This window comes from Gastrolobium bilobum, unplaced genomic scaffold (genome assembly GCF_033153095.1).
Source record: "Gastrolobium bilobum isolate Gb01-03AN ecotype WA unplaced genomic scaffold, APGP_CSIRO_Gbil_v1 utg33598, whole genome shotgun sequence".
NCBI lineage: Eukaryota > Viridiplantae > Streptophyta > Magnoliopsida > Fabales > Fabaceae > Gastrolobium > Gastrolobium bilobum.
The window spans coordinates 17710-28525 of NW_026897866.1; the positions used below are offsets into that span (position 1 = coordinate 17710).

At 37.4% G+C, this 10816-nt stretch overlaps 1 pseudogene; it reads right to left on the reverse strand.

The window, feature by feature from the left end:
• Positions 1-7287: 7287 nt before the first annotated feature.
• Positions 7288-8177, reverse strand: LOC133310884 (chitinase 2-like; annotated as a pseudogene).
• Positions 8178-10816: the final 2639 nt, after the last annotated feature.

The window sequence follows — 10816 nt, forward strand, 5'->3', positions numbered from 1 at the left end:
ACTCAGGGGTAGGCAGCACACCCCTATAATTGGCAAATTTCACCAAATCATTAAACTTTGTCACATAGGCATCAATAGTCATGGTACACTGTACCAACTTTTCAAACTCACCCTGTTTAGCTTCCCTGACATCCCTGGGAATGTATTCCTCATGAAACAGTCTCTCAAATAAATCCCGAGTAATCTCTTCCCCTTGAATAAGGAAAGGCTGAGATGCAGTGTACCACCACTCGTGGGCATCTCCCTCAAGCATATAAACAGAATACAACAACCTCTGGGGATCCTGACACTCCATAACTTGGAAGATTTTATCCATACCTCTCAACCAAGTAGTCACTACCTTTGGGTCCCTTGACCCCTGAAATGATGGCGGCTTGTGCTTTCTAAAAGAGATGAGTCTCTGCTCATTATTACCAGCCAACACTTGCCCAGCAATCCCAGAAGACTGAGCAGCAACAGAAGGATCCACAGGAGGCTCTGGGATATAAGTAGGATCAGTAGTGTGGTGACTAGCCTCGCCAGACTGACGACTAGCACCACTCCCCTCTTGCTGAGGAGTAACAGATGGCGTACGGGTAGCAGTCTCCGTAGCCGTATATGGAGGAGAATCATCCCTCCTATGCCGAGCCCTGTCCTCCCTCATCTCATTCATGAAGGTATGCATCATATCCTGATTATTTTTCATCAGGGTCTCGGACATAGTCCTATTGGCAGCAGTCTCTTCCTGCAGTGCATTCAGGACTGCAGTAACAGGATCTGGTGCTGCTAAATGACCTGCACCTCTAGCTCCACGGCGACCCCGTGACCTGCTCATGATATCTGTACATGTAACACAAAGGAATGAGCTGATCAGACCCACACTGAGGAATCACATATACATTAATCATAAATAGTTCACAGATAGCTATGCAACACAAGATACAGTACTACTTTATCAGAGTTCCCTTGCAAAACTGCTCTGATACCATAAAATGTAACATCCCGTTGTACACCGGTATTGTTAACATTAATTATGATATTAAGCGCAGTTACAATCACAACAATTCATTTATAAAAATGCGAATAAACTTTTTCTGATTATTACGCGAGCATTTAAAACATAAAAAGGCGTAATAATTAAAAGCTGTGACCGTAACTGTAAACTCTTGAGGAAGACTTATTTAAACTATTTTTATAACTTACATTACTTATTATAAGTTACTAAGGGGTTCCCATAAACCCACTTAGCCAATTTCCAAACTTTACGTTTTTACCAATTCGGACATGTTTCACTCTTAATTTTTCTGCGACCACATCGTTCGCAACCAAACCCTCTTCACAGATTATATCTTTGTCTTACTTAATTCTCTTTTCAACAAGCTATCATATGCTCAATTAGGAGCTCATTAGCTCCGGTTATCGCCGTTTGAAGTTGGATAAGCAAATAGCAAACCAACCCCAAAAACAACTCCAAACCACTCACATTACTCGAATTACTGCACTCAATCCACTCATCCGTTTGCTCTCAAATTTTTATCCTACAAACTAGACATCTCAAACTTCATTTTGATATATCACACTCTTAATTCAACTGAGAAACGAAGCGGGAATTAATTTCCCAATTCAGGTCCAGAACTGCCCCAGATGCAGTGGCACATGAGCAGTCCGTGTTTCTCCATTTTTGTCAGGCCAAAGATCAACCCAGAATTTCCTCAAATTTTGACACAACATAGAGGGCATCTCAACCTTCAAAATGGCGTATGGCACGTCCCTATTGGACCTCTATGGAGGGAGATATGCTCTCCCGAAGTTCGCCTAAAATCTGCCAATTCTACAGAAATTTCGCCAGAGTTTCCTTTGTTTTTCCAATAATCCCAAATTTGAAAAATCATTTAAACCTCAAATGTACCTAATAATCACATGATAATACAGTAATAATCCAATGGGTGGCACACACAAGGACCAACAACGCCTTGGGGCACTTACAACCCAATCCAGTTTATAGTTATTATGCATATAGTTCATATTAATCATTCTTAAGTAGTTTCAATCACTAATACCTTTTTCATGCATATTTTCATCATACATGTAATCATACCCTAAAATAGGCCTAAGGCCCTTCATCATCATAAATAGTCATGCATCAATACGATTACAATATTGCTTTACATCTTACAACTTGAAACTTAAACTTCAACTTACATTCTTCCAATATTACAACTTAAATTCAAATGACAACATAACCAAATACATAACTACTAGACTTAGGCAAAATGGCATGAACAAATATGCTAATGAAGCTCATCCCACATACATATGAGATGTTCATGCCCTAAGTCTAGCCTAGGCCACACGGCCACCAAAATGCAAAATATGAAGCACTCCAATGCTCACTCTACGGGCCTCTTGCCCGCTGCTCCGGCTCCACTGCTACCTCCTGAAATAAATGCCCCGAGACGGGGTGAGATATACGAATATATCTCAGTAACCAAGAGGTTCTGGAGAAAACTCCACCCAATGGTTCACTTCGATGCATATCAATAGAATAAAACAACCACTTTGAAAACGGGATATAGCAAGGGATTTAGATAAATGGGGAATATAAAGATACAAACTACGACGATACGGGATGGTAACCCCAATTCCACGTACGCCCTAGGCATATATAAGCCTATGGGTATCATCCAAGGTGTGTTCACAGAAACCACAACCATGATGCCCAAACCATCCAAAACGCCAAAGACATTCCTAGTGTGCTCCTACCCAGATCACACACCAAGACACGCAGTCAACTAGAACTCCCTCCTGGAGACCTATCCAGCGGAAGTCCGAAACTGCCCGAAGGCTAATAAAACTGTCTACTGGCCAGAGACTCGGTACATAAGTACCCATTGTAACAATGCATGCATGCTCATGTGTTCTATACTACTCATACACACTTCCTACCGTTGCCATCAACTGGCAAGGTGGAACAAAAAAGGGGAACAAGCCCCAGTACCAAGAGGTTACCTTAAATGTTGTTTTCACAAGCTCCGCAGCAGCTTATCCCTCAACTTGGTACACAGCAGAATGCCTACACATAGGACATTCTCAATCTCTTATAATTCAAACAATACATGCTAATTTATAATTATATATGCATTGAACCAATTACATACCTCAATCCACTTGGTCCAGGACCAAGCGCAACTCCCAGATTCAAGTTTCGGGATTCAAGTCAACGTACGACAACCTATACAATTACGTACATCCATCAGTACGCATCAAATAGCATCAAAACGCAAAATCACAAAATCCTCCCCATCCTCCCTTGATGGTTCGGCCATTCAAGTGTAAATTTGAGATTTATTTTTCTAAATTTTCTTTCTCATTTTGTTACGCCTCATTAGGTTGTCAACAGGCCAATTCAAGTGTCGGTTCGTCATTTTCGCGTAAGTTGATAGGAACCGTGAGAGGTTTCCTGTAAATTGGAGGATTCGTGAGAGAACCCTGTAAGTTGATAGGAACCGTGAGAGGTTTCCTGCAAATTGGAGGATTCGTGAGAGAACCCTGTAAGTTGATAGGAACCATGAGAGGTTTCCTGTATATTGGAGGATTCGTGAGAGAACCCTGTAATGTTCTTCATTGCGCTTTAACTTGGAGGACTTTTCTTCTGTTTGGTGAATTAAACCTGTAATTTCCATAAATCTCACAGAATAATAACAACATATCATGGAGATGATAATTGTAACAAGATCATGTTAAAATAATAATGTTGCTGATAGGAAATGTAGCATTTGTTTTTGATTTAGTCTGCATTTCACGTGAGATTTTTGTCTTCTTTTTTTAGCAGTCATGGAGCCCTGCAATCTCTCATGGATTTCACAATAGAAGTAGTTAAGATACCTCAAGATAAGGGCATATAAATCAGATAAACTGTTCTAAGTCTATCTGCATTTTCAGTGAGATTGAGATCTTCACTGTTTATTGTCCATAAGTCCCTACAACTTGTATGAGTTTCATAACAGAGACATAAGATTATCAAAATAAGTCATATATGTCACGATTTGTACTGCGTGAGCATCCTCTGAGTTTATGTAGTCTCACAAGAGTTATGATCAAAAAGTGATGTGTACATATATATGATCAAAAAGTGATGTAAGCATTCATAATACCTTCTGAAAGGGGCACATGAAGATTCAATATATGATAGCCTGCTAGGCCTTTATTTTATGTTTGTCATAGTTCAACCCTTGTAGCAGGACTAGGATGATTCATAAAAATGATTCATAAGCCTAGGATGTGCTCAGACTAGACTTTGTTAATTTGACTTTTACTCAAAGCATCCTGCAACTAGGTGGTCATGTTGCCTTATATAACTGTAAACCTGTAATGTAACTTTCTGTGCCATACTGTGATCATAAGCCTAAAATTATTCATCCTTCAAGTTCTTTTATTGCGACATATGGGACCTTCCAGCTCTATAAAACATTGTTTTAATAAACCTTTGGCAGTTCTGTCATCGTAATAATGATATCCAGCCTCACTAAATTTTGGCTACTTGATCAAGTAGATAGTTTGGTTACTGGATCCTTGAGTAAAGTCCCCAACAACTTTAAAGTTTAACCATGTAAAGCAAGTTCCTCATGATCATATCCTATAATGAATCCAGTATACTTGCGCGATCCAAATAAAATGGTAGTATACCAAAAGTAATGGCGCGATAACCAAAAAAGTTGACGTATGGATCCTTTAAAGTTGACGTGGGTAAACTTTGGCATACTGTTCAAGGGCTGTGCAAACTCTAGCTTTAGTTTTGAATATTCTAATAAGGATGATGTCCACAAATCTGCCTACAAAGGTCCACAAAAATGAGCTTCAAGATGGTTCTTTTTTTCACAAAGGAACTCAGCCCACACCTTCCCAAGACAGTGGCTGAAAATCAGAAATCAAGCACTTCTCTCCCTCACATTGCTAACCCACACCAAGCCAAGTGTTTAGATGAAGAAAATGGGAGGAAAGGTGATCACTTGGGCTACTTTTTGGAGGAGGAGGAGGGCCCAAAAGTTTCAGAAAAAGCTACGTAGAAATGCTAAAACCTAACCTAGGATCATGTGTGTTGAGATATTCAAGTGTGATGAGTCCCACATTGGTTGGTAATGAGCTAAGTGAAGAGTATATAAGTGAAAGGACCCATGAACCCAATGCCTTAAGGTTTTGGGTTGAGACATGGTGTCGGATCCACTTGCTACGGTTGGTATAGCCTTAGCTCATTGGTGGTGGTTCCCCGCCACGGGCTTCCCCTGGACCCGCTTGACATTGGAGTTTGAGGGAACGAATTTCCCAACAGTGGTATCAGAGCCGGATTGGGCTCGAGCTAGCCTAGTGATTGGCTAGGAGGCGGGTCGAGTACTTTACGCATCGGGTACTCGGTTGAGGGGGAGCATACCAATGGTGGGTTTCACACTTGAGGGGGAGATTGTTGAGATATTCAAGTGTGATGAGTCCCACATTGGTTGGTAATGAGCTAAGTGAAGAGTATATAAGTGAAAGGACCCATGAACCCAATGCCTTAAGGTTTTGGGTTGAGACATGGTGTCGGATCCACTTGCTACGGTTGGTATAGCCTTAGCTCATTGGTGGTGGTTTCCCGCCACGGGCTTCCCCTGGACCCGCTTAACATTGGAGTTTGAGGGAACGAATTTCCCAACAATGTGCCACCTCTATTTATAAGTGTATTAATTCTAATCACATTATATTAGCACTAATAGTTACACTTATCATTTTAATCCCAAACTTTGGATTCTGAACCTAGCCAGTTTTCTAAGATTTGTCGTATTTTTATTTTATTTTTTTGCAGCACTTTGCCGATACGCGCTTTTACGTACCCGGTATTAGTCCTGGCACCAGTTCTCGTTATTTTGACTCCAAACTTGTTATACTAGTCCTAGATATTATTCTAGTGATATACACATATTTTTCATAATTTTTCGGGATACTTCATCGGTACGCATTTATATCGTGAGGCAGAATCGGTCTCTGCACTTTTCGTCAGAAAAGCGACTTTCAATATTATTAATCACTTACTATAATTATTTAAGCCTTCTCATAATTATTAGGGTCAATTATGGAATTATTTCATTAATTTTATAATTAATTAATTAAATTCTTAAATTAATGGTGCGGGTTCTTACACCGAAGTTGCAACACTAGCAAGCCTTTTCTAGTAGTGTAGTAAACACTAATTATTCATAATTTTTGTAAATTTGTTATTGTTTTTAGTGTCTAAGTTGGTTTAATCCGGTTCGAGTACTCTTAGACCTTTATTAGGGGTTAATTGTCACTTGAACCAATGATGGTTAATAAATTTACTATTTTCACCTATATAATTTTTTTGTATTGTTATTGACTACTCTTTGGGTACGAATATAGTAAATTCGCTAACAAGTAATAGACATGTGTAAATATATTTTTAATTTATTGGATTAAATATAAAATTTTATGTGCAACTGTCAGTTACCGAGTAAAAGTAAATAATCAATCGATAAAAAGCAATGAGCTTTCCTAAACTTCTTTGCAATTTATAAATGAAATATATAACTTTATTCAAAACTATGTAACTAGTAGTTACAAATAAAAAACTTCCTGTATCTAAAATATATATAGCAAGCTTCTTTTATGAGTACTATTATCTACCGAATGAGAATAAATGATCAACCACTAAATAACAAGCAATAGTCATACATAAAATTCTGTAAAAAGATGTTTTTGTCTACTAGGTGAAGTCTAATGGAACTTCTTATATAGAAGGTAAATGTTTGCGCAGTCATTTCTAATAATTTAACATTTTTATGTCAAAGACGAAATATTCTTTCAATAAGGTTCTTAATTGCCATTATTTTCTTAAAAAATAATATATTTATATATACAAGATGAAGCTTATATATATATGAGCTTGCCAGTCAAGAAATTAAGGCGCATGATTGAGGAAAGATTGAATTGTGATGAATAAAAAACAGATTTTGATACGACGAATCAAGTAGATATATAGAAGATGAAATGAAAAAGAGAAAAGGGAAATTAATTAAAGACATGGAAAAAATAAAATAAAAGAAAAGAATGAACAAGTGATGAGTGAGCAGACAACCGGAAATGAAAAATGTTATTCAGAAAAGAAATGCCACAGAGGAATTGAAAAGGTCTTTATTTAGAAAAGACTATATATATAACTAGTAGGGCTAGCTTATTATAGTCTGCGACCCGACCGTACGTTGCATGCATAGAGAAAAACATAGATAGATAGATATGGTTTAATATTAGGGATACAAATTAGGATGTAGAGTCAGTGAGTTTGCGTTGTGCCAACTTCTCAAAGTAGAAAGGGACATCATTGGAGATGACATTGAGGGCGGAGTCATTAGCATTCCAAACAAAGATGCCAGGGAGTGATGCGGAACTGATGAGGTCGTTGCAGCCCTCAAGGAAGACCTCTCGTGATATCTTACCTGCGTCATTTGGATCGGTGCTGAATCCTGCCAACAGTTTTTCTTTGTCGTAAACATTTGATAGGTCACTGTAGAGTTTTATAAACTCAACCTTTGTGGACACAATCTGATCATAGAACTGGTAATCAACCCAGTTAATATCTTTTCCGTTAGCCATGTACAATTTCTTGTAGTGGGCTTGGACAGGATATGACGGAGCAATTGATACCACATTGATCACTCCATCCTTATTCTTAAGCCCATTTATAACTTTCCCAATGCAGTGGGAAAAGTCATCGGACTCTATGTTCTCATAGTTAATATCAATGCCATCAATTTGACCCTTGTAGTCTTTGATGATCTCTTTCAGCGATTCTTGAGCCTTCTCAATCCATACTTCTTTCTCAGCAGGATTGAATGGATATTTGGTGTCACCACTTGCACGACCTCCAATGCTTATTACCACCTTGATCACTTCATTCTCATGATCATTCTTCAGTTTCTTTATCTTTTCAGGACTGAAGTATCCATAGTTCCATCTCCGCTTGAATATTCCCGTGCCTCTTCCATTGTTGTCATAGTCCTCCATTGCAAATCCAAGAATGAAGTGGAATTCTCCAATCTTGGAGTTGATGATTTCATCAGGGAAATCATTTAAACTATCGGCTCTTCCTTCACCCCAATGTATTCCCGAAAAATCTTTGGCTTCACAACGGCTAAGATATTCCTAGACATTGTGAGTTTAGACAGAGATATATATATGCTGATTGATTATGTTTTGCCTGTGGATTTAGATTGGGGTGTTTGGTGGGAATCAATGCTCAACTCTTCATGCCCTTTTATAAAGCTACCTACATATATAGCTAGAGCTAGGGTTCACCTTCAATTCTTAAGTTACTTTCTTGTGTTAGTGCATTATAATTATTAATTAATTCTTCACTAATCATTAATTATACGATGCAAACTAAGCATGACATAATCTGCTTATGTTAGCTTCTTTTCGTCATTCAATATAAAAATATGTAGATTGATTCCATCTATGCATGTATTTATTCAAAATAATATATAGATTTCCATTTCTCTGCACGTCTTCATTTTCATGTGCTATTCATATATAACAAAAATGAATTCATGAAGGATTAAGCCAAGCACGTTGACAACGATCATTTTAATAACTTCCTAATGGAATTGTATTATTCGGTCAAGAAATTTAATTTAACTTCTTTTTGCAAATTGATCATGTGACTGGATCCCATCTACTGCTACCTATCTGTTTATATTAATTATTTAATTTTCGTTTCTCCAAGTCTTCAATTTTATATGGTAATTATGCAATAATGAGTATTTTGAAGACGTCCAAATACCAATATCTCACAAGTAAAGGTTGTTAGGGAGATTAGACTTTCAGTATTCTTTCTTAATACATTACGAAACACCTTATTATGCATTTCAACTTCTTAATGTGAAATAGGCTATTTTGCTCTCTCTCTCTCTTTAAAAAAACTATTTTATTGCTAAACTAAATTTGTAAAATATAAAGGTAGAAGAAATAGCTAAAGTTGTTTGGGGTTTGACTCATAAATCTTCCGTGCCCAAAAGCTAATTGTCCAAACACTTCTACTTCACTTAACAATCCCTGAAATTTATGGGACAAAGGGAAAGTATTTCCCACAAAAGTCTGATAATTAAAAAATAAATAAAGAGTAAAGTACTGTTGCGTAAAATCGGCAAGTGCACCGATCGTACCAAGTAATAAAAGTGAGTAAGAATATCGTTTCACGAAGATTGAGGCACCAAATTTAATTTAACTTTTCCTTTCTTATTGGATTAACAAAAGAGGTTTGTGAAAGTAATTGTGTTGTGACAATTGTGAACTATTCAATATTTCGTGAACAATTCAAAGAGAAGTTTGAAAACTTGAGAATAAAAGGTTGAGATTTGAGAAAAATATGTAAAAAGCTATTGCAGTAAAGGACTCCAACACCTTTCTGATCCCCACCTTGTAATATTGATTAATGTTTATATTCAATTCAATTACCCAATTGATCAAACAATTCACCATCTATTAATTAATTAGTTAAGCCCTAATTCCTTAGTGATCTTAACCTTATTAACCCTATTAGAATCCTAATCCCTTAGAAATTCTTTTTCAAGTCAATCCTTTAAACCAGTGAATTTTCCACGTTCGCAGTTCATGCAGCCTATCCCTAGTGCATACATAAACTGTTATTTTATCCTTTGTCAGGAATTAAGATCCCAAATCCCTATTGCGAACCCTAACCCTCGCAATCCCAAAAGAGTGATCAATTCTAGAAGAATTATAAGATGAAGAACAGGATAAAATAAATGCAATTGAAATAATTAAATATAAAATTAACCAAACTACAAGGGGTTCACATCAAGGGTTGTGACCCTTACCATAATAATAAAAAGACTAGCCAGACATATTCATGTCTGACAAAACAAAATATTCAAAAGAAAAAATAAAATAATAAAACCAGAAAATTGGAGAAGAAGCTTGCTCTGCGTTCTGTCTGCGTCTTCCTCTCTGTGCAAAAAAGTGTTTTTCTCTTGAGGTCTGAGTCTCTATTTATAGAGTCTTTGACCTGGTGGAGAATCTTGATCTAATCTTTTTCGCATCTCACTGTAATCTTGTCTCTGATTTAAAAAGGATTTAATGTTGATTGTCCGCACCTCCCACGCCACTAGCGTGGTTACCACGCTGTGAGCGTGGGAGTTTTTCTTTATAATCCTGGAGCACCACGCAACTAGCGTGGTTTCCACGCTGCAAGCGTGGGCTTTTTGAGGGTCTGGCGCTACTAGCGTGGTAGCTTCTGCCTGAATTTGATCTCTGGCACTACTGGTGTGGGAACTCGCGTGGTTCCCACGCCAGTAGCGTGGTAGCTTCTGCCTGAAAGGGCTCCCTTCACGCTATGAGCGTCATACCCACGCTGTGAGCGTGGGCCTTCAATTTAGTTTTTCCTCTTTAGCTCCAATTTGTCTATTTTTCCTACGAAATCAACATAAAATCAGTATGCAATCTCTGATTAAGAATTTGACAGATCAATAGTGATTATTGCTCTTTTTGCTTAAGATTTAATCACATTCTTTCTCTTTTTGGCTTAGATTTCCTTATATGCTGATCGCATATCAAACAATTCCCAGATTTGAACTTTGTTGTCCTCAGCAATGTAATAGATTCAAGTTATCAGCAAAGAATAATTCTGTGAAAAAATGGAACACAACATCTTAAGAATTCAGACTGCTATGCATGTATAACTCTCTGTTTAAAATTTCCAACAATGCTTTTCAGTTATATCAAGAATTTAGACTCCAGCTTGAATATTCCTCATCAGTTTAAATGTACTCTCATC